The sequence below is a fragment of the Theropithecus gelada genome, chromosome 7b, assembly GCF_003255815.1.
Source record: "Theropithecus gelada isolate Dixy chromosome 7b, Tgel_1.0, whole genome shotgun sequence".
NCBI classification, from domain to species: domain Eukaryota; kingdom Metazoa; phylum Chordata; class Mammalia; order Primates; family Cercopithecidae; genus Theropithecus; species Theropithecus gelada.
In genome coordinates, this window is record NC_037675.1 from 92,149,242 (window position 1) to 92,171,253 (window position 22,012).

General features: G+C 43.1%; 1 protein-coding gene across 3 annotated transcripts in view; it reads right to left on the reverse strand.

Moving 5' to 3' along the window:
- Nucleotides 1–22,012, reverse strand: part of TTC7B (tetratricopeptide repeat domain 7B) — a 274,767-nt gene that overhangs the window by 206,657 nt on the left and 46,098 nt on the right. The window lies entirely within an intron of this gene.

Below are 22,012 nucleotides of genomic sequence, written 5' to 3' on the forward strand. Positions count from 1 at the left end.
TTTTTTTTTTTTTTTTTGGAGATGTAGTCTCACTCTGTCACCCAGGCTGGAGTGCAGCGGCACAACCTCAGCTCACTGCAATCTCCACCTCCTGAGTTCAAGCGATTCTCCTGTCTCAGCCTCCCAAGTAGCTGGGACTACGGGTGCATTCCACTACGCCTGGCTAATTTTTTTTTTTTTTTTAAATTTTTAGTAGAGATGGGGTTTCACCATGTTGGCCAGTCTGGTGTCGAACTCCTGACCTCAGGTGATCTGCCCGATTCAGCCTCCCAAAGTGCTGGGATTACAGGTGTGAGCCACTGTGCCTGGCCTCAAATTTTGTCATTTATGTTTCTGAGGACTATTTGCCTAAAGTTTCCTTGAAATGCCTCCGTACCTGGTTTTGATATCAGGTAAATACTAACCTCACAAAATGACTTGAGAAATATTCCCTCTCCTTTGATTTTCTGAGAGTGTTTGTGTAGAATTGATATTATTTTGTATTTAAATGTTTGATAGAATTCACCAGTAAAGTCATCGGGACCTGGAGTTTTCTTTATGGGCAGCTTTTCAATTACAAATTCTATTTCTTTGATATAGGGTCATTCAGATTATCTCCTTCTTCTTGAGTGAGCTTTAGTAGTTTATATCTTCCAAATAGTTTGTCCATTTCTTTTGAGTTGTCAAATTTATTGGTAGAGAGCTGTCCATAATATTCCATAATCCTTTAGTACCTGTAGAATCTCTAGTAGATGGCACCTCCCTCATTCCTGATATTGGCAATTTCTATCTTTTCTTCCTGATATCAGAGGTTTGCCAATTTTACTGAAATTCTCAGTAAAGATTTCTTGATTTCATTGACTTTGGTTTCATTGATTTTTCTCTATCCTTCTGTTTTCGATTTCATTTATTTCCACTCTGATCTTTATTATGTCCTTTCTCCTGAATACATTGGGCTTTATTTGCACTTCCTATTCTAGTTTCTTGAGGTGGAAATTATTAATTTTGGACCTTTTTTCTTTCCTAATATAGGTATCTAGTGTCCGCAATTTCTCTGTAAGGACTGCTTTAACAGCATCCTACAAATTTTGATATTCAGTTCACAATATTTTCTAATTTAACTTTTGCTTTCTTCTTTAGAAGTGTGTTATTTAGTTTCCAAATATTTGGGAGTTTTCCAAGATCTTTCTTTTACTGATTTCCAAGTTAATTCCATCATGATCTGTGCAGTAAAGGGCTGACTTAGAGCTTTGGGATGTTTAAACCCTGTACATTCCCAAAGGGAGGACTGGCCCTTACCAGTTCCTGGGAGAAAAACTCTAAGCCCTCGGAATATCCTACCTGACAAGTGTCTTTGTTTATTTGGGGCCTTAAGCCATACCAGATAGTTTATGCTAACAATGTCATTTAAGGCAGAGGACTACGGCCATGCTGTATCAGTCTGATCTCTGGAGGGGCTGGAGACTGACTAAGGTCAGTAACATGGGTGCTCCATGCCTATATGACTGACCCCTAATAAAATCCCTGGGCACCAAGGCAGCTCAGGTGATCTTCCTTGATTGGCAATATTTCAAAAGTGCTGTCACACTTCACTGCAGGGAGAATTAAACACTGTCCATAGGACTCCACTGGGAGAAGAAAACCGGAAGCTTGAGCCTGGTCTCTCCTGAATTCTGCCCTATGTGCCTTTTTGCTTTTACTGATTTTAATCTGTATCCATTTGCTGTAATAAACTGTAACCATGAGTATAACAGCTTTTCTAAGGTATGAGAGTCTTTCCAATACATCAATGCCTGATGGTAGTCTTGAGGACCTCTGACACTGTCCAGAGAACACACTCGAAGTCTCCTAATTTTGTTAAAACTTGTTTCTGACCCTGGATATGGTCAATCTTGGTAAATGTTACATTTGAAAAGAATGTGACTCTGTTGTTGTTGGGTGGAATGTCATATAAATGTCGATTAGGTCAAGTTGGTATATTGTGTTGTCCCAAGGCATCTATATCCTTACCAATCATCTGTCCACTTGCTTTATCATTTATTGAAACACGGATATTGCAATCCCCAAGCATAACCGTGCATTTGCCTATTTCTCCTTGAAGTTCTATCAGTTTTTGTTTCATGTATTTTAGAGCTCTGTTATTAAGATCATAAACCTTTGGAATTGTTATATTATTTTGATGGACTGACATCTTTGCTCTAAAACCTGCTTTGTCTGATATTAATATAGATACTATAGCCTTCATTTGATTAGTGTTAGCATGGTAAATTTTTTCATCCCTTTACTTTTAATCTATTGTGTCTTGGTATTTAAAGTGTATTTCTTGTAGCCAACAGAGTTGAGTTTTGTTTATTTTCCAATCTGACAATCTCTACCTTTTAAATAGGGTATTTAAATCATTTATATTTAATGTAATTTTTTCAACAGATAGATTTAAATCGACCACTTTGCTATTTGTTTTTCATTTGTCCCATCTTCTATTTTTCCTTTTTCTCCTTTTATCTGTCATCTATTTGAGAATTTTTACATTTTATTGTATTTATTGGCTTTTCACTAAAATTGTTATTTTCTATGTCAGTGATTGCTTCAGGGTTTAATTTGGCATAGTCTACTTTGTTTTGTTTTGTTTGGGATGGAGTTTCAACTCTGTCGCCCAGGCTGGAGTACAGTGGTGCGATCTTGGCTCACTGCAACCTCCACCTCCTGGGTTCAAGCGATTCTCGTGACTCAGCCTCCCAGTAGCTGGGACTACAGGTGCGCAAAATCACACCCAGCTAATGTTTTTTCTTTTTTTAGTAGAGACGGGGTTTTACAATGTTGGCCAGTCTGGTCTCGAACTCCTGACCTCAAGTAATCCACCTGTGTCGGCTTCCCAAAGTGCTGGGATTACAGGCTTGAGCCACCATGTCCAGCCCCTACTTTAAATGATATTATACTACTTCACATATAGTATAAGACCTTTACAATTGCATACTTCCATTTCTCCCCTCCCAGCCTTTATTATCTTATGTACATTTTATTTTTACACAGGTTAAAAAGCTTACCCTATGTGGTTATTATTTTTGTTTAGTCAATTTATTTAAACATTTAGATCATAAGGAAAAATTCTTGTTTATTCACCAAATTATAATTTCCAGCTGTCTTTGTTCTTTTGTGTAAATTCATATTTCTTCCTGGTATTAACATTTCTTGTGGGGTAGTTCTGCTCCCGCTGATTTCTTTCAGCTACTCTCTGCCTTGAAAATGCTTACTTTAGCTCTAATTTTAGAGAGAGATTTCACAGAGTATGGAATTCAGGGTTAAGTTTGCTTTTTTTCCCCTCCATTACTCTCAAAGGTGCTGCTCCACTGTATTCTCACTTGCATGGTTTCTGACAATAATTCTGCTATCACCCTTATGTTTGTTCATTTGTATATAATATGTCTTTTTTTCTGGCTGCTTTTAAGATTTTATCTTTATCACTGGTTATGAGCAATTTAGATTATGAAGTGCTTGGGCTTTGTCGAGCTTCCTGGAACTGATGGTTTATAGTTTCCATAAAATTTGAAAAACATCCAGCCATTTTTTCCTTCAAAAATGTCACCCTCTTCCTTCCTTACGGGACTTTACATACATATTAGGCCATGTGAAGTTGTCCTACAGATCATTTATGGTGTTTCCACTTAAAGAATAATAATTTTTTTTTTTTTTTTTTTGGTGAGATGGAGTTTCACTCTTGTTGCCCAGGCTGGAGTGCAATGGGTTCAAGCGATTCTCCTGCTTCAACCTCCCGAGTAGCTGGGATTACAGGCATGCACCACCACGCCTGGCTAATTTTGTATTTTTAGTAGAGACGGAGTTTCTCCATGTTCGTCAGGCTGGTCTCAAACTCCTGACCTCAGGCAATCCACCTGCCTCAGCCTCCCAAAGTACTGGGATTACGGCATAAGCCACCATGCCCGGCCAATAATAATAATTTTTCTTTCTTTCATTTTGGATAATTTCTATTGCTATGTCTTCAAGTTCACTAATATTTTCCTTTGTAATGTCTAATCTGCCATTAATCACATCCAGTGTACTTTTCATATCAAACGTGGTAGTTTTCATCTCTAGAAATTTGATGTAGGTCTATTTTTATCATCCACATCTCTACTGAACTTTCTGAAATAAGGAATATGGTTCTAATAACTTTCAATGGCCCTCCAGCCTAGGTGCTCAATGTTCATTCTCTTTCCAGTTAGCACCAATGTTGTTTATGCAATTGAAAATAATCAATAAGTAGCCTCTCTCTAGTGTGAACTGTTATAACCTCTTGACATTTTCATTGGAAGAGAATATCAATAAAAGGAACAAATTCACCATTTGCCAGAATAGTTCCAAAGCTACTCAAAAGCAAATCGCAAATTTGGAAGCATTACCTTCCCAAATATGCTTTAAGTGCTCACTTGTGCAAAATTAAAACCACCAAAAGCAACAAAAAGAGATAGATTGTTTCATAGTCTGCCTTCTGCTTATATGAAAAGCAAGAATATTGTGCAACTTGACATCAGGGATTTAATATTTAAAAAACTAATTCCCCAGAGTATGTCAAAGGGTCAGGAAAAATTGAGTGTACTTTTAGGCATTTTGTACTGCTTCAGGCTGGACTCTGACCACTAATGCTCATGAAAATGACGAAGGTTCTCAGAGACCTGCCAAGCCCAGTGAATCAAAGAAAGGCCAAATCCAGTTCAACAAAATTTTACTATTATCTATATTTTATTGTGTTCTAAAATACTTGAAAACCAATCATCTAAGGCAGCAATCCACAGTCATGTATGGTCAGTAAGAAGACTCAAACCAGCTACACAACTTAATCCTCCACAGTAAGGAGAAACTAGTGTTTCTTGTGGGGTCATGTTCTAATTAGGCAGGTATGTGGACACCCAAAGTCTGAGCTGGCAAATTGATTCCTAGCAACAAGTCCATTCTTGGGCAGGAGGTCCTTTGAGGTATTAAATTAATTAAGTATTGTTCCTTTCCCTCTCCCAAATGCTATGGCATTTATTCCATGTGCCACTGGACACATCTCAGAGCAATGGCATAGTCTTGATTTATCACAGTGAGTTTGTGCCTACGCAGCTCAGTTCCAGAAAATTTAGTTCTCTGTCAGAAGCTATTTACAGGCCCTCTGGACTGGTCTATAAATTTTCGAGAGTCCAGGATCATATCAACACTGTCTGAGAAGCAGAGTCCTGAGGTCATGGACAAAATTGGTCCCCATTAAAATGTCAGATGATGTACTGTCAATTTGGGAAGCTATCATCAATAATGTTTTTAGTTATTTTCCTTTTTTCCAGAGACATGCATGACAAAAGTAAGTGAAAAGCAGACTTGAAAAATAGTGGTACGACAGCAATGCCTAGTAAACATCTCAATAAGATCTACATTTCCAAAGTGAAAGCTATGTACAAAAAGGGTGGAAATCCAGTGCTTTCTCATCAACCATGACCAGCTCTAAAGCATGAGTGCTAAAAGTGGCTGGCTGAGTTGTGTGATTTAAAGAATAACGAATTGCCACATGACCCAAAATTTATCTCCCTGCCACACAAGAGCGTTTCCATAGATAAACTCACTTCTGAAATGCCCTTTCTAAGAAGAGTAACACATTTTACTTTATTTTTAAGAGATAAGGTTTTACTCTGTCTACCAGGCTGGAGTACAGTGGCATAATCACAGCTCACTGCAGCCTTGAACTCCTGGGCTCAAAGCAATCCTCCTGTCTCAGCCTCCTGAGTAGCTGGACTACAGGTGTGTGCCACCGCACCTTGCTAATTTCTTTTTACTTATTTATTTTTTATTTTTTGTAGAGACAGTGTCTCACTATGTTGTCCAAGCTGGTCTCAAACTCCTGGCCTCAAGAGATCCTCCTGCCTTGGCCTCCCAAAGTGTTGGGATTATAGACATGAGCTACTGGCCCCAGCCTAGGTAACACATTTTAAATAAATTAACGATGATAAAATTATAATTACACTTGCTTTCAAACCCCTTCCATGTGCCTGTTTGGTCCGGCTCAATACGTACTATTCTCCTCTCTATCTTGCGGGAAAAGAATGAGAGTCTCAGAAAAGTTAAGTGACTTGGGCCGGGCGCGGTGGCTCAAGCCTGTAATCCCAGCACTTTGGGAGGCCGAGGCGGGCGGATCACGAGGTCAGGAGATCGAGACCATCCTGGCTAACATGGTGAAACCCCGTCTCTACTGAAAATACAAAAAACTAGCCGGGCGTGGTGGCGGGCGCCTGTAGTCCCAGCTACTCGGAGGCTGAGGCAGGAGAATGGCCTGAACCTGGGAGGCGGAGCTTGCAGTGAGCCGAGATCACGCCACTGCACTCCAGCCTGGGTGACACAGCGCGAGACTCCGTCTCAAAAAAAAAAAAAAAGTTAAGTGACTTGCCCAAGGTCTATGCAGGAGTCAGAAGTGGAAGCCCCTTATAAGGGAGCCCATTAGCTGGGGCCAATGCATCCTGCTCTGGGTGATGTCCTAGAGGGGCAACAAGAACTTCTGAGTGCACAGGGTGGAGTGTGGAAAGCAAAGGTGTCAGACAGAGGCCAGCAGATCAATGGGACATCACACTGGGAGGGGTACTGGGCAGCTAGCTAAGAAGCAGGCTGAGGACCCTCTATACTTTTAAGAGCTCAAACATGCCCAGCCTCTGAACTGTTCTATTTAGGTGTAACTAACAGAATATAGTATAACAAACTGGACTCTCCACTCCTTGCTTCCTTCTACATCAAGATTAAGGGCCTGGTGCAGAGGCTCATGCCTGTAATCTTAACACTTTGGGAGGCCAAGGTGGGAGCACTGCTTGAGCTCAGGAGTTCAAGACCAGCCTGCATAACATATTAAGACCCCATCTCTACAAAAAATTTAATTTAAAAAAAGAAAGATTCAGGCTCAATACCTCTGACAGGGAGCTATTTTCTCTCCCCAAGGCCTTTAGATTCTCTGGAAGTTTGGCTGAGGATGTGGAGAGAGCTACACATCTCATTGCCTGAAAATCCAGTGATTACTGAGGGGTTAGCACCGCAAATTCTTTCATGTCTGTCTAAATTTGAGATCCCTCAGCTAGGAGCCTTATCTGGGTATGTAAGATTTCAGTTTCAATAATAATAAAGGTTGATTTATCAAAGCCCTACTCAGCACCCAGCACTAGGCCTGGGATATGACAGACACTATTTCTAATTCCCACAGCCACCCTGAGAGGAAGGTGTTAACACCACCTTATAGATAAGACTGAATTAAGGGCTCCAAAGCTAGTAAATGATAAAGTCAGGTTCCGACCCCTGGTCTATCTGACTACAAAGTGCTGCTCACAATCTCCTGTCTCACTGAGCTGTTGACAGCAGCCTATTTAGTGTTCAATAATAGCAATGACAATAAAAATGAGTTTCAAATTGAAAAGGCAAGAAATCAAAGTCTAGAACTTTAGGGTACTGATTTTCTTTCCTACCAAAAGCTGTATCACCCTAGGCAATTCCCCGGATCGCTGGGCCTCCTGTTCCTTACCTGTGTCATGAAGGGTTGAACTACAGAGATACTGCCTTGAGCTGCACAACTCTAAGAGACTAACAGCCAAAACAAATATTTTGATTTTTTTGAACTGCATTGAAATGAACAGGAAATTAATTCCTTGTAAAGTTATGTAATGCAAGAAAAGACTATAAAATATAATGACATGAACTATGTACTACAACTCTAGGCACTGCTTCCTCATTTATCTTAACCACCTCTCTGGAAGCCAGGCCTGGGACAGGTACACTCTGATGCTTTGCCATAACATGACCCACAGGGGTGTTTATAACTGAAAGTACCAGAAAGCCTTTATTATAGTAGCAAGTTTCTGATAACCCAGCCCCGTGGTATAGCCTTCAAAGGAGATAAGACAATGTCCAAGGGTCTCAATTTCCAAGGCTGAAAAGAAACTCAGGAAAAGAGATTCAAGAGACACAAAGCAAAGCCTTGGCAAGGGCAGCCCCGATGGCTGGTCTTGTGTTCTTGCCTCTAGAAAGGCTGGGCTCCCACAGGTGTCAGATAGACTTAGCTCAACAGGAGGACAAGGCCCTGTGAAGGGGTGTAGAGGAGAGGAGAAGACACCAATGGAAACCACCAAATGCTGGGGGGAAGCAGAGGGACAGAGACGCTGGCCTGGATCCCCTGTGAGGTCCCTGTCAATCCAGAGCATCTATGATTTTTGGAGGTCTCTTGGCTGGGAGTCACAGTTGGTCCCTTCTGGGTGCTTTCCTGAATTGCTGTTTTCCTGCCAGAGAGAGCATATCCTTCTTAGGAGGTGTGCACACAGGTACACACACACACACACGCACCCCCCCTCATAAATGAAGAGGAAGCCAGCCTTGGATTAGACATTCCCTTGCGAGAGCAGATGGTCTTTCAATGTCCCTTCCGGCTCCACAATTCTGTGAGCAAATGAGATGCTAGCTCAACCTGAAATGCTCACTAAATGAGAGTTTGCAACTTGAATTTATGCTCTTTCAGTCTCTATTTAGTAACCCTATAATAGTAATAAAGATAACATGTATTGGGTGCTAGTTACGTGCCAGATACTGTTCTCAGAGTCTGCAATAATTCATCTATAAACGCTATGAGGGAACCCTATGTGAGAACCCTACGAGGGCAGATTTACTATCATCTCCACATTGGAGATAAGGAAACTAGGGCTCTAGTCAAGTAGCTCACCCAAGAGTGTACAACTGGTAAGTGGCAGAGCTAGGATTCCAACCCAGACAGCCTAACTCCTGATTTCTTGTTCTCAGCCTCTACCTCCCACTCTCATCTCTTTGATGTATCTGTCTTTATACGTAAAGCAGTACAGTGGAGTGACCATGCGGGATCTGAAGCCAGACTCCTTGCTTTCTAGTCCACAGCTAACTTTACATGCAAAAATGCTACATGCTTAGAACAGTGCCTGGCACATAGCAGACACTCAGAAAATAGGAACTTCTGATTATTATTATTTATTACCTCACTATTAGATTTAGGTAACAGTAGGCTGGAAAGTCTCCAAGTAGAAGAATTTTATTTGTTTATTATACTACTTTTGTATATATTAAATAACAGCTTGATTGAGATATTATTCACACACCATAAAATTCACCCATTAAAAGTGTACACCTCTATGGTTTTAGTATATTCACATAGTCACCTCTAGCTAATTCCAGAACATTTTCAGCACCCCCTGAAAAGCCCCATCTCTATCAGCAGTTCCTCCCTATTCTACCCTTCTCTCAGCCCCTGGGAACTGCTAATCTGCTTTCTGTCTCCATGTATTTGTCGCTTCTGGATGGTTCATATAAATGGAATCATACAGTATGTGATCTTTTGTATGTGGCTTCTCTGACTTAGCATAATGTTTTCAAGATTCACAGCTATTACAACAAATATCAGAACTTCATTCTTTTTTTTCAACTGAGGTGAAATTCACATAACACAAAATTAATCATTTTAAAATGATTACTTCAGTAGCATTTAGCACATTCACAATATTACACAGCCATGACCTCTATCTAACTCAAAAACTTCATTCCTTTTCATTGCCAAATAATATTCCATTGTATGGATAGACCACTTTTTATTTATTTATCAGTTGATGAACAATTGGGTTGTCTCCACTTGGGGGATGTTTGAAAATGCTGCTGTGAGCATTCAGGTATTGGCTCTTGTGCAGGCACACATTTCCAATTCTCTTAGATATATACGTAGGGATGGAATTAGACATACACCTAGGGTGGACCACGTGGTAACCTGTCTTGTTATATTATTTTTCATCTTCCTTCTAAAAATCACCTCTGCTATTTAACTGCTGAACTGCTGGGTCAAATATTAAGAATGAAAATGCAGAGCTGGGCACAGTGGCTCATACCTGCAAGCCTAGTGCTTTGGGAGGCCAAGGCCGAAGGATTACTTGGGGCCAGGAGTTTGAGACCAGCCTGTGTAACATAGTGAGAACCCCTCTTTAAAAAAAATAATAATTTTTTTTTTAAATTAGCTGTGCGTGGTAGTGCACACTTGTAGTCCCAGCTACTCAAGAGGCTGAGAGGGGAGTACCGCTTGAGCCCAGGAGTTCAAGATTACAGTGAGTCATTATCATGCTACTGCACTCCAGCCTGGGCAAAAGAGCAAGACCCTGTCACTTAAAAAAAAAGAAAAAAAAGAAAATGTCTGGGCTTCTGACAGACCTGGATTCAAACCCTTGCTTCTCCATTTACCAGCTGGGTGATTTGCAGCAAGCTACTTAACATCACAGAGCCTCTGTTCCTCATCAAGCAAATGAACAAGACAGCACTTGTTTCAACTGACTATTAGAAGGCTCGGCCCAGTGCCTGGCATACAGTAAATACTCAATAAGTACTCTTATCAATATGATATTCTATGTGAATATACTAAAACCACAGAGGTGTACACTTTTAATGGGTGAATTTTACGGTGTGTGAATAATTTCTCAGTCAAGCTGTTATTTAATATATACATCATATATCATATTGATAATTTATACACGAATAAAGGGACAGCCTTTCCTGGGACAATAATAATCCTCCTCAATTTCTGTTGAGGGGTAGCTGAAAAATGCAGAAAAGCATCAAGAAGACAATCACAACCACTCATATTCCCACTGTTCAAAATCAAACACAGTGCACATTTTGGCACAGACCCACAACCTTACTAACACGTGATGCTTTGTAATTTTGGTCTTGGTTCTAGTTTCCTTCCTAAGAAGAGGGGACTCATCACACCAGTGATGAGTAAGTGTAGCCTCTGGGGTCCCCAACTATAACAAGGAGTGAGAGCAGCCAGTGAACAGGAGTCCTGTGCTTGCTCCATTCCACAAATTCTCGCTAGGCACCAACTGCAGGCAGGATTTTGGGCTAGGGATGGGCTTCACAGAACAGGACTCTGCCCTTAAGAAATTTCTTTGTCCTTGAAATTTCACCTCTAGTGGAAGACAAAGATGTCTTCTTTTCTTTCTTTCCTTCTTTTTTTTTTTTTTTTGAGATGGAGTTTTGGTCTTATCATCCAGGCTAGAGTGCAATGGCACGATCTCGGCTCACTGCAACCTCCACCTCCCGGGTTCAAGCGATTCTCCTGCCTCAGCCTCCCGAGTAACTGGGATTACAGGCGCACGCCACCACACCCAGCTAATTTTTTGTATTTTTAGTAGAAACGGGGTTTCACCATGTTAGCCAGGCTGGTCTCAAACTCCTGACCTCAGGTGATCTGCCCACCTCGGCCTCCCAAAGTGCTGGGATTACAGGCGTGAGCCACCGCGTCTGGCCGAGAAAGATGTTTTCAAAAGTATGTTAAAAATGCAGTGACTGAGGCAGACATGGTGTTACGGAAGAATTAAGAACAAGCACCTCAGTCGACCGGAACTAAAGCTCCAGCCCTCTGAGCTTCCTCTGGACTCTCTGAGTCTCTGCTTGCTTCCAAAAAGAGAACCAATGAGGAGCCGACTAACACAAGCAACATTAAATATGAATATGGGTCAGGGGCAATAAAAGGGTTCTTACTCTTCTTACACGGTCTAAATATAAACAGGAAGCTTTGACCAGCAACCTGAGATGAGCGGCCACATGCAATACACCTATCCAGTCGCCCACCATGAGCAGAATCCAGAATGGGAAGAGGCTGAAGCGATCATGGAGTCAGAGACAAACAGCTAGCAGAAGGCCTCACGTGGTGGATCTGCACCAGGCCATGGCCCCACAGCGCCCCCTCACAACCCCTACTTCCACATTTCTAGGTTTCCTACATAGGCAAAAGAAAGCACCCCGGAAAACTCCCCTGAACCACCCCGTTCCCTCCACTCATGGACTTTTCTATAAAACTACTTTTTTTCACTGCACCCGAAGTGATCTCAAAGTTTCCAAAAATGAAAAGCAATCGTAGCGCAGTGGCTCACACCTGTATGCCCAACACTTTGGGAAGACAAGTTAGGGATATCACTTGAGCCCAGGAGTCTGGGGCTGCAGGGAGCTATGATTGCACTACTGCACTCCAGCCTGGGTGATAGAGCAGGACCCTGTCGAAAGAAAGAAAAGAAAAGAAAAGAAAGGAAAGGGAAGGAAGGAAGGAAGGAAGGAAGGAAGGAAGGAAGGAAGGAAGGAAGGAAGGAAGGAAGGAAGGAAGGAAAAAAGAAAGAAAGAAAGAAAAGAAAAGAAAGAAAGAAAGAAAGGAGGGAGTGAAGGAGGGAGGGAGGAAGGGAGGAAAGGGGGAAGGGAGAAAGAGAGAAAGAGAGAAAGAAAGAAAGAGAGAGAGAGAGAAAGAAAGAAAGAAAGAAAGAAAGAAAGAAAGAAAGAAAGAAAATAAAAGAAAGAGAAAAGCAAAGCAAAGCAGATTCTCAAGGAAAAAAGATCGAGCTCTATCTTCTCTCCTGTCCTCTCTTTGCAAATGAGGAGATTCAAGCTCAGAGATGATTTGCCCAAGGTCACATGGGCAAATCCTGATCCAATGAGCTTACTACTACCACAGCAGGTCCACAGCAGTTGCCACACAGCTCCCAATAGACTGGAGACTTTTTCTGCCAGGGAAAAGGCAATGTCAGCGGTCACTTGTCTGTCCTACGGCTCTAGGATGACACCTAGAAGATCATGGTCATTAGCAAATATCCAATTCATAAAGGCTGGGATTAGATCTCACTTTAAGACACGAATCTATCCAGAAACACTCCAGGAAAATCCTCCTTGGGCTTCCACAGTCCTTATGACCAGCGATTTTCGGTTCATGAAAAATAGTACGTACTTCAATTCCTGCTAAAGCAGGAAACACACCTTTACATCCTTTCTCTTTGTAAATATCCACGCATTGAATGTTTAACGTATTAAATGCTGTCAGCGTCTACAAGAGTCTCTATAGATGTGGTCCCAGAAAACAATAAAGGGGCACATCGGTGAAGGCTCTGCTGCTGCCTGGGAACAGCCAGGGCGTGTGAGTGTGAACGCCTCCCAGAGAGCTCGGCTTGGTGAGTCCCTAAGGAGGCTCACTAATGCGAGGTTAATCAAGAGGGTTGGCAAGTTTGCCTTTCTTCTCCATCCCTGAACTCGAGCTGAATCGCAGAATCAGCTCGAGTTCAGGGGCTGCAAATGGTCAGCCGGCCCTGGGGGACCACTGTCCCGGGGGCCGCGGCAGGAACCAGTCCTGCCTTCCTGAGGCTGCACCAGCGCAGGACGCAGGGTAGGGGCTCCAGGACCGCCGGGCGGGGCGGGGCGGAGCGGGCGAGCGCGCGAGGAGGGGCGGGGTGAGACGGGGAAGAGCGCGGGGCGGGGCGGAGGGAGGGCGGGGAGAGCAGTGGGCGGGGCAGGTCGCGAGCGCGAGGTGAGGGGAGGCGGGGCGGGGCGGGGCGGGACGCGGGGCGGGGCACGGCCCCAAGGCCGACCCGGCCGAGGACGCCCGGAGCAGTTTTGGGCATGCGCGGCCGTGGCGCTAGGCTCTGCTAGGACGCGGCTCCCGCGACCCCTGGCGGCGGCTGCTGAGGCGCTGCGGGACGACCTTGGGCGGCAGCTGGCAGCGAGTCCTAGTTGATGTGGCCCAGAGTTAAATAGCCTTAAGAGGTCCCAAGACTCGTTCACAGGTGGCTAAACGCAAACTAAGGCACCTCCCAGCACACCAGGATAGACGTGTCCTCCTTCAGTCCGGACTTGGCGGAATGTGTACCTGGGAACCCCTCCCCAAACGACCTGCCAGCCCCAGTCCAGGAAGCAGGCACCCCTCACTCCACCTCTCCAATGGGAGCACTATTCCTGTCTCTAGCTCTAGGGTTGTTGTGAGGATAAAGGGAGCTAAAGGACAAGTGCTTAGAACAGTGTCTAGAAGGAATGCTGTAATTATTATTAATAATTTATTGTATTTTACAATTCCAGAACCTGGCACACAGTAGGCACTCAACAAACCAGTGGGCCCTGGAGGGCAGCTGTCTGCCTCTGCCTGGTTCAGGGGAGGCCCAGCCAGGCGGGCCCCAGGTTCCTTCCTGCTCTTCTGCCCCACTCCGACCCACTCCGGAGAGCCACGCTCTGAGCCGCACATGACTCTCTCCTCCACAGAACAATCTGTGCTCTGCTCCCGCCCCCGAGAGAGTTCTGAGCTTTCCAAATATGGATGCTTTTTACATTCCCAAAGCATCACGAACATTTGGGAGAAGAAAATGAACACCAGACATGGTTTGGAAACGACGGAAGCCAAGGGATGGGTGATAGTGGAACAAGAACTGTACTTGGAGTTTGAAAATATAAAACACGAGTCTGGACTAGGAGATGTCTTACAACCTCACTAGGTTTGTAGCAGTCTAGGCCCCAAGGAGATCCTAGAAGTAAGCACCCAAACCCTAAGAATAAAAACTACAGCGGCCACCACCACACATTGCAGAGGCGAAAACTGCATTAAGGAGGCCCAGAGAGTCACCTGCTGTCAGAGGAAATGAGCAGTGGGAGGCAGTCCCTTGAGAGCCAAACAGCTTGAAAGTTGACAAATGGAGATGAACCAGCCCGTCGGTGAGTGCAGGCAGAAGAGGCGTTAGACACAAGAGTATTTGTTTTTATTTCAGGCCCAAACCAAAACCTATTTTCACCTGAAATGAAGTGGATCTCAGAATACACTAAGGTTGCCCTTTTGCTTAGGCACCTTGTGTGTTATTCAGCTAGAGTTTATCTTCAATAGTGTGCCCCTGGATGCCAGGGCAAAATGTTAAAGGATGGCCCTGTCACAGGCACCCCTGTGCAGCAGGCACTGTTGTCCCTGGCGCAAATGCAGGGAGATAAAGCAGGCAGCTTAGATACGACACAGCCTCAACACCCAACCCAGAATAAGCACTCACATATTTGCTGATTTAATGAATTAATAAATTATACAGTCTAGTTTGAGAGAGGCAAATGGCAGATGTGAAATAATTAAACAAAATCTGAATGCCAAATTAGATGGTACTAGCTATAAATAGAAGTGAAATCAGAGGATGGAGAGATTGGTGTGGACAAACGGGGCTGGAGAGGTCTGTACGCAACAACGGGTGTCACCAAGGGCGGACTCAGCACAGGGAAGAGAGGACTCCCAGATGGATGGAGAAGATAAACAGAGGTGGGGGGTTGGCCTGGCAGGGGTGAGAGCAGGTGGGCAAGGAGGCAGGCAGCCTGGAGCAGAGGATGGGTGGGATACAGCAGGACATGCAGCCAGCCTGCCAAGACTAGGACATATCCTCCACAGTCTGGAGAGGTGCACACCATACCTAGACCTGCCAGGGTTAGCAGGAGGACTTGAACTCGAGCTTCAAGCAATAAGGGAGAGAATAACTCTTTTTTTGAGATAACTAGCTCCTGAATATCAATATGAGTTTGTCCATGGTACATTTAAACCTCACATGGGCTTGTCCTGACACTCAGGCCACTATTTACACTCTTCACCACATTTTAACGTCACTTTAACTGAGAATGTAAATCCAGCACAAATGTCCAAATGCTCATGTATTTCAGGCACTGTAAACCCCAGGCGAAAGCTCTGTGTCATCGGCATCCCTCCACCCCTTCACTAGCCCAGAGCCCTGGGAGGCAAGCTGTCATGTTACTTGCTGGGGCCTTGCAGGGCCCAGCCTCTAGCCATGCCCTCCAAATGAGCTTCAGCCACTCCTGGGTTTTAACCAAGTCCTGCCCCTATACGCAGACCTATTCCTGAATCCTGACCAACAAACCAATAGCCTGGAAACCTTCATGCTGACCACTAGCCAAGAATTCCAATGTTTCCCCAGGATAGCACCCTCTTGTGGACAAAGAGATTTCACCATGTTCAGCCAACCCAGTATCTTCCCTCTACCCTCCAAGGAAAATGGGCTCCATCTCCTGAAATTGCCTTTGCAAAAATTGTAACAGTGAGAAAATTATGACAGTGAAAGAGATCTAAGTTATGACAGTGAAAGGGATCTGATCTAACCAACCCCTATCTTGCCATTAGCCCCCAAACTATGGTATTCCTGGGCTTAGGTTAAGCTAACTTTGGGAGATATTTAGTTTATAGTTTAAAAGATAATAGCACTTCCCCAAAACTCAACTGCCTCTGTCAAGCTAGTGAAAGACCACCAGGTTAGGAGGATGAGAGGAGCCTGAATTCTGCTAAGGCATAAGTGATTACCAGCCATTGTTCCAGAGGTCACAAGATTTGCAACTTCCCCAGTTACTCCTGCAGATAACATCACTACTGTAGAATCTAAGATTGGCCTTTTGAGGTATCTCTTCAGGTTTTGGCATTTCTGACAACTAACAGCCCCACCAGATCCACCACAGGGTCATGCTTTGTGGCCCCACCCAGAAGCGGGCTCAGCACATGAAGACCATTTTTCACACCCCTATGATTTTATCCCCAATCAATCAGCAGCACCCATTCCCGTGCCTGCCAAACTATCCTTGAAAAACTCTAGCCCCGAATTTTCAGAGATTGATTTGATTCATAACTCCATCACCCGTGTGGCACAGCCAGCCTCATGTCAATTAAACTCTTTATTGCAATGCTGTGGCCTTAGTGAGTTGGTTTTGTCTGTGCAGTGGGCAGGAAGAATGCAATGGGCAATTACACTCCTGCAGTTTTCACTTGGTTTAACAACATCATTACCTGCCCAGCGAGCTAAACTAAAAATTTCACTGTCATCTGGATTCCTCCCTCAACCACCTTCCCATACAACTCCCAACACACACAGCCTATGTCTCTGGCCTACTGCTTCTCTTTCAAATGACTCTGGATTCTGACTTGCCTGCCCCTGCCATGGCTCAGCACTTTGTACTTGGAATCTAAGCTTTTGCAATACCTCTGATACCTGTCAGAATCCAGTTAGGATAATGAAAACACTCTAGTTCTTTCAAATAAAGGGAATTGAATGTATGGAATTGTCTGCATAGGAGATGAAAGAGATAAGAGGCCAAACAGGATGGTTTTGTACCCCAGAATTCTGAAATAGCAGGAAGCACTAACATCCCCAGGACTGGAAAGAACATGGGGAGGAGGTAGAGTCTTAAGAGCTCAGAAGCTAGGGCCATAGAGAGCCAAAACCCAGAGGAAGCTCCCTAGTGGGCACTAAAACTACAGAGAAAGGTTTCATCTGACAGGAGCTAGGACAACTGAAGAGACATCATTGCTGGCAAAGGTGCTGCCTGAGGCAGACAGAAATACCCTGGCTTATCTCTCTCTTCCAGTTTCCTACCAGTGCCTCTTCTTGACCAAACCCAGGCAGAAACCACTGACTTGGGCACCTGGGAAACAGCCTGCCGAATTCAGCCCCCTGAAATGCAGAACAGAGAAAGGGCCCAAAGCCAACTAACCCCCTTAACCAGTCTCCTTTGCTAGAATCTTTCATTCCTTCTAATCTATTCTCCACTCTGTGCCAGAAAGATCTTTCTTGCTTAAAAACTTAAGTAAGTCATTCCTCCTGCTTAAAACTTGGCAGGGTCTGGCAGTTTCCTGGCAGAAAAAATAGGACTTATCCACCAGGCTGATTTTGTCAATCAATTGCAAATACAGGAAGTGTTGCTTCCCTTGACTATGACATGTATCGGGTTTGCTCTATAACATGAGATGGGCTCCTATTCGAAGTATTGCTATAGAACAGAATAGAGACTACTCCTCAAAGCCATCACCCCTGAAACTGGGAAATGACTAAAGATAACTACTTTTGAATCAGGGTTGTTTGCCATGATCAAGAGGCTAAGGGCTCCAGTGAAAACATACCATACAAAAGAACAGAGAGAGCAAGTAAAGTCTATTAAAATCAATTAAAACAACAAGGTAACTAGAGATTGAATTAGCAATCAAACAACTTCTACAAAGCAAAGCCCAGGCTCAGATGGCTTCCTTGGTGAACTGTACCAAATACTTGAAGAACTACCCCCAATTCTTCAGGAACTCCTCCAAAAAGCAGAAAGGAGGGAACACTTCACAACTCATTCTATGACACCAGTGTAACATCGACACCAAAACCAAAGACCTCACAAGAATACCACCAATATCTATTATGAATACAGATATTAAAACCCCCTACAAAATATTAGGACATGGAACCTAGCAACGTATTAAAAAATCATATACCATGACCAAATGGGATTTAATTCAGGAATGCAAGATTGGTTTAATATATGAAAATCATTCAGTGTAAAACACCATATTTAAAAAATAAAGCACAAAAATTACATGAACAATGCAATAAAAAAATTAGTGTCTAACACCCTATAATGATAAAAACAACAAACTAAAAATAGAAAAGAGCTTCTTCAAGTTGATAAAGGCTATCTATGAAAATGCCACTGCTAACATCTTTTTTTTTTTTTTTTGGAGGCGGAGTCTCGCTCTGTCGCCCAGGCTGGAGTGCAGTGGCGCGATCTCGGCTCACTACAAGCTCCGCCTCCCAGGTTCACACCATTCTCCTGCCTCACCCCCGTGAGTAGCCGGGACTATAGATGCCTACCACCACGCCCAGCTAATTTTTTTGTATTTTTTTTAGTAGAGACGGGGTTTCCCCATGTTAGTCAGGCTGGTCTCGATCTCCTGACCTTGTGATCCGCTTGCCTCGGCCTCCCAAAGTGCTGGGATTACAGGCGTGAGCCACTGCGCCCGGCCCACTGCTAACATCTTAATGGTGAAAAACTGAATGCTTTCCCCCTAAAATAAGGATGTCCACTCTGGTCATTTCTAATCAACATTGTACTGGAGATACTAGTCAGCACAATTAGGCAATATAAAGCAACAAAGTCATCCAGATTGGAAAGGAAAATTATCTTTATTTGCAAATGCCATGATCTTATATATTTTAAAAACCCTAAAGAATCCACAAAAACAATGAGTTCAGCAGGGTTAAAGGATACAAGATTAATAAACAAAAATGAGCTGTATTTCTTTTTTTTTTTTTTTTTTTTTTTGAGACGGAGTCTCGCTCTGTCACCCAGGCTGGAGTGCAGTGGCCTGATCTCAGCTCACTGCAAGCTCCGCCTCCCAGGTTCACGCCATTCTCCTGCCTCAGCCTCCCGAGTAGCTGGGACTACAGGCGTCCACCACCTCGCCCGGCTAGTTTATTGTATTTTTAGTAGAGACGGGGTTTCACCGTATTAGCCAGGATGGTCTCAGTCTCCTGACCTCGTGATCCGCCCTTCTCAGCCTCCCAAAGTGCTGGGATTACAGGCTTGAGCCACCGCGCCCGGCTAAAATGAGCTGTATTTCTATACCTTAGTAATGAGCAATCTGAAAGTGAAATTTTAAAAATAGTTTCACTTATAATAACATAAAAAAGAACACTGAGAATAAATTTAACAAAAGGAATGTAAGACTTGAATGCCAAAAAATCTACAAAACATTTTTGTTTTGTTTTGTTTTTTGAGACAGAGTCTCACTCTGTTGCCCGGGCTGGAGTGCAGTGGCCGGATCTCAGCTTACTGCAAGCTCCGCCTCCCGGGTTTACACCATTCTCCTGCCTCAGCTTCCCGAGTAGCTGGGACTACAGGCGCCCGCCACCTCGCCCAGCTAGTTTTTTGTATTTTTTTTTTAGTAGAGATGGGGTTTCACCGTGTTAGCCAGGATGGTCTCGATCTCCTGACCTCGTGATCCGCCCATCTCGGCCTCCCAAAGTGCTGGGATTACAGACTTGAGCCACCGTACCCGGCCTACAAAACATTTTTGAAGGAAATTAAAGAAGACATCCCATGTTCATGGATTGGAAGACCTGATATTGTTAAGATAGCAATACTTCCCAAATCAATCTACAGATTCAACACAATCCCTATCAAGTATTATTTCTTACACTAATTTACAACCTGACCCTAAAATTTATATGGAAATGTAAGCCAAAACAATCTTGAAAAAGAAGAACAAAGTTAGAAAACTCATACTCCCCAAACTCAAAATGTACTACAAAGCTACAGTAATAAAGACAGTGTGGTATTGGCATAAGGACAGACATACAGACCAGTGGAATAGAACAGAGAGTCCAGAAATAAACACTTACATATATGCTCAACTAATTTTCAACAAGCATGCCAAGACAATTCAATGGAGAAAGAACAGTATTTTCAACAAATGGTGCTGAAACCACTTTCCACATACAAAAAGAATGAAGGTGGATACTGACCTCACAAAAATATACAAAAATTAACTCAAAATGGATCAGACACCTAAATTTAAGAGTAAAAACTATAAAACACATAGAAGAAACCACAAGAGTAAATCTTCATAAACTTGATTAGGCAGTGGTTTCTTAGATACAAAACCAAAAGGACAAAAATAATAAAAGAAAAAGTGAACTGGACTTAATCAAAATGAAAAATGTTTGCATTTCAAAGGACATCAGAGTGAAAGACAACCCACAAAATTGGAGAAAATATTTACAAACCATATATCTGTAAAAGAAATTGTATTTAGGATATATAAAGAACTACTAGGCCGGGCGCAGTGGCTCAAGCCTGTAATCCCAGCACTTTGGGAGGCCGAGACGGGCGGATCACGAGGTCAGGAGATCGAGACCATCCTGGCTAACCCGGTGAAACCCCGTCTCTACTAAAAAATACAAAAAGCTAGCCGGGCAAGGTGGCGGGCGCCTGTAGTCCCAGCTACTCGGGAGGCTGAGGCAGGAGAATGGCGCGAACCCAGGAGGCGGAGCTTGCAGTGAGCTGAGATCGTGCCATTGCACTCGAGCCTGGGCAACAGAGCGAGACTCCGTCTCAAAAAAAAAAGAACTACTACAACTCGATAATAGAAAGACAAATAATCCAATTAAAAATGGGCAAAGAATCTGAATAGATATTTCTCCAAAGAAGATACACAAATGGCCAATAAGCACATGAAAAATTGCTTAATACCACTTATCATTAGGGAAATGCAAATAAAAACCACAATGAGATACCATTTCATACACTCTAGGATGGCTATAATCAAAAAGACAGATAACAACAAGTGTTGATGAGGATGTGAAGAAATTAGAACCTTCATGCAGGTGGAGCTGCTCTGGCAAACAGCTTGCAGTTCCTCAGAAACTTACACTCAGAGTTACCACGTAATCCAATAATCCCACCCCTAAGTATGTATCCAAGATAAATGAAAACCCAAAATGCTTTGGATGGGATTATGCTCACCAAAAAACTTGTACATAAATGTTCATAGCAGCATTATTAATAATAGTCAAATAATAGAAACAACCTGCTGTCTACCAACTGATGAATGAACAAAATATGCAAAATGGTATATCCATACAATGTAATATTCAGCCACAAAAAGGAATGACACATGCAGCAACATATAAGAACCTTTAAAACATTATGCTAAATGAAAGAAGCCAGATACAAAAAGTAAAATGATTTCATTTATAAAAAATGTCTGGACCAGGCAAATCTATAGAGACAGGGTACAGATTAGTAGCTGACTAGGGCTATAGAGTTGGGGTGGGATTCAGGAAATGGGAAGTAACTGTTAATGGGTAAAGGTTTCTTTTTTGGAGTAATAAAAATTTTCTGAAATTGATTGCGGTGATGGTTGCACAACTCTGAATATACTAAAAACCACTGAATTGTATACTTTAAAGGGTTGAATTGTATGGTATATAAATTATATATCAATAAGTCTGTTATTTAAAAAGCTATAAACAGAATTCCGGGAAGATGGTGGACTATGAAGCACCAGGAATCTATCTTCCCCCATAGACAACTATTGTACTGGCACAATCTGTTCAATATAACTATTTTGGAACTCTGGGGTCTCTTGGAGGCTTGCAATTTCCAGGGGGAAATCTTGATGGTAAATTGCAGTTAATTTCAGCTCTTAGCATAGTAGAATCTGTGAACACATTCCTAGAGAAGCAAATATGAAGCTTGCAGGAGCTAGGGTGGGCAAAGAGCACCCTCTCCTCCAAATATTGGGTATCTGTGTTCTGATCACTGACTGTTGCTTCTGATCACAGGGGTGCAGACAACAAGCAGTAGCCATTGTTGCTGTACCTCCCTTCATTATTGCAAGCCACCCCACATATACCAACAGAAGTGACATCCAGAGGATTTA